The sequence below is a fragment of the Morone saxatilis genome, unplaced genomic scaffold (assembly GCF_004916995.1).
Source record: "Morone saxatilis isolate NCDOM2014 unplaced genomic scaffold, NCSU_SB_2.0 Contig22, whole genome shotgun sequence".
Classification (NCBI taxonomy): domain Eukaryota; kingdom Metazoa; phylum Chordata; class Actinopteri; family Moronidae; genus Morone; species Morone saxatilis.
In genome coordinates, this window is record NW_023339785.1 from 13,554,236 (window position 1) to 13,557,182 (window position 2,947).

At 41.1% G+C, this 2,947-nt stretch overlaps 1 protein-coding gene across 1 annotated transcript in view; it reads right to left on the minus strand.

The window, feature by feature from the left end:
• Positions 1 to 2,947, minus strand: part of LOC118333493 (neuroblast differentiation-associated protein AHNAK-like) — a 23,626-nt gene that overhangs the window by 3,545 nt on the left and 17,134 nt on the right. The gene's annotated exons all lie outside the window — the stretch shown is intronic.

Sequence of the window (2,947 nt, forward strand, 5' to 3'; positions counted from 1 at the left end):
AAAATGCCTAAGTTTAAAATGCCATCCTTTGGGATGAAAGGTCCACATATTGAAGGTCCAGAAGTTGATGTCAACCTTCCAAAAGCTGACATGGATATTAAAGGCCCTGAATTGGATATCAAAGGACCAGGCATTGATATTGAGAGTCCAAGTGGTAAGATCAAGGGACCAAAATTCAAGATGCCAACAATTTCAGGACCTAACATTTCGATGCCAGATGTGGATTTCAATCTGAAAAGTCCCAAAATCAAAGGTGATCTTGATGTGTCAGGTCCAAAGATTGAAGGAGACATAAAAACACCTGATTTTGACATCAAAGGTCCAGACGTTGATATTGAAGGCCCGAAAGGAGGATTTGAAATGCCTAAAATCAAAATGCCATCATTTGGTTTCAAAGGTCCAAAAGTGGAGGGTCCAGATGTTGATATAAACCTTCCCAAAGCAGACATTGATGTTAAAGCACCTGACGTTGACATTAATGTGCCTAATGTTGATATTGAAGGGCCAGACGCAAAACTCAAGGGGGCACAATTTAAGTTGCCATCAATCTCAGGACCAAAGTTCCCAGACTGGGATATCAACCTGAAAGGACCCAAGATAAAGGGAGATATGTCAGTTCCAAAGATAGAGGGAGACATAAAAACACCGGAAGTTAACATCAAAGGTCCCAATGTTGACTTTGACTCCCCAGAGGGAAACCTTCATGGGCCAAAGGTAAAGTTACCAAAAATATCTGGACCAAAAATATCATTGCCAGATGTTGATATAAATCTGAAGGGGCCAAAGTTGAAGGGTGACTTGACAGGAGATGTTCAATTGCCAAAAGCTGAACTTGAAGGACCAGATGCCACAATAGATGTCCCAGAAATTGGATCAAAGAAATCAAAGTTTAAAATGCCAAAGTTTGGATTTAAGGGTACAAAGCCAAAGGCACCAGAAGTGGATATTAGCATGAAAGGGAAGACTGGTAGCTCTGAAGGTCTTGATCTTGACCTGGGATTGACTGGTCCAAAAGTGAAAGGATCCAAATTCAAGATGCCAAAGTTTGGTTTCAAAGGTCCAAAAGTGGAGGGTCCAGATGTTGATGTAAATCTTCCCAAAGCTGGCATTGAAATAAAAGCTCCAGATGCTGACATTGAAGGACCTGATGTTAAAATTGAGAATCCTGATGGCAAAATGAAAGGAACAAAACTCAAAATGCCAACAATCTCAGGACCAAACATTTCCATGCCAGACGTTGATTTCAACCTGAAAAGTCCCAAAATCAAAGGTGATGTGTCAGTTCCAAAAATAGAAGGAGACATAAAAACACCTAATATTGACATCAAAGGTCCAGACGTTAATATTGAAGGTCCAAAAGGTGGATTTGACATGCCTAAAATCAAAATGCCATCCTTTGGCTTCAAAGGTCCTAAACTAGAAGGACCAGATGTTGATATAAACCTTCCCAAAGCAAACATTGATGTGAATCCACCTGATGTTGACATTAAAGGACCCGAAGTTGATATTGAAGGACCAGATGCAAAACTCAAAGGACTGAATGTAAAGATACCAACCATAAAAGGACCAAAGATGCCAGATTTTGATATCAAACTAAAAGGTCCTAAAGTCCATGGAGATGTCGATGTTTCACTTCCAAAGATGGAAGGAGATATAAAAGCTCCTGAGGTGGATATTGAAGGACCAGATGTCGACATTGAGGGCCACAAAGGAGGATTTAAAATGCCTAAGTTTAAAATGCCAACTTTTGGGATGAAAGGTCCACATATTGAAGGGCCAGAAGTTGATGTCAGCCTTCCTAAAGGTGACATTGATATTAAAGCCCCTGAATTGGATATCAAAGCACCAGGCATTGACATCGAGAGTCCAAGTGGTAAGATCAAGGGATCGAAATTCAAGATGCCAACAATCTCAGGACCTAATATTTCCATGCCAGATGTGGATTTCAATCTGAAAAGTCCCAAACTCAAAGGTGATGTGGATGTGTCAGGTCCAAAGATTGAAGGAGACATAAAAACACCTGATATCGACATCAAAGGTCCAGACGTTGATATTGAAGGCCCGAAAGGAGGATTTGAAATGCCTAAAATCAAAATGCCCTCCTTTGGCTTCAAAGGTCCAAAAGTGGAAGGGCCAGATGTTGATATAAACCTTCCCAAAGCAGACATTAATGTGAAATCACCTGATATTGATGTTAAAGGACCAGAGGTTGACATTGAAGGCCCTGATGCAAAACTCAAAGGACCCAAATTCAGCATGCCAACAATTTCTGGACCGAAATTGTCCATGCCAAATGTGGATTTCAATCTGAAAGGTCCCAAACTCAAAGGTGATGTGGATGTGTCAGTTCCAAAGATAGAGGGAGACATAAAAACACCTGAAGTTGACATCAAAGGTCCAGAGGTTGATATTGAAGGTCCAAAGGGTGGATTTGACATGCCTAAAATCAAAATGCCATCCTTTGGCTTCAAAGGTCCAAAAGTGGAAGGACCAGATGTTGATATAAACCTTCCAAAAACAAACATTGATGTGAAAGCACCTGATGTTGACATTAATGTGCCCAGTGTTGATATTGAAGGGCCGGACGCAAAACTCAAAGGAGCACAATTTAAGTTGCCATCAATCTCAGGACCTACACTGCCAGATTGGGATATGAGTCTAAAAGGGCCCAAAGTAAAGGGAGATGTGGATGTGTCAGTTCCAAAGATTGAAGGAGACATAAAAGCTCCTAAAGTGGATATTGAAGGACCGGATGTCGACATTGAGGGCCACAAAGGAGGATTTAAAATGCCTAAGTTTAAAATGCCGTCCTTTGGGATGAAAGGTCCAAATATTGAAGGGCCAGAAGTTGATGTCAACCTCCCTAAAGCCGACATTGATATTAAAGGCCCTGAGTTAGACATCAAAGGACCAGGCATTGACTTTGAGAGTCCGAGTGGTAAGATCA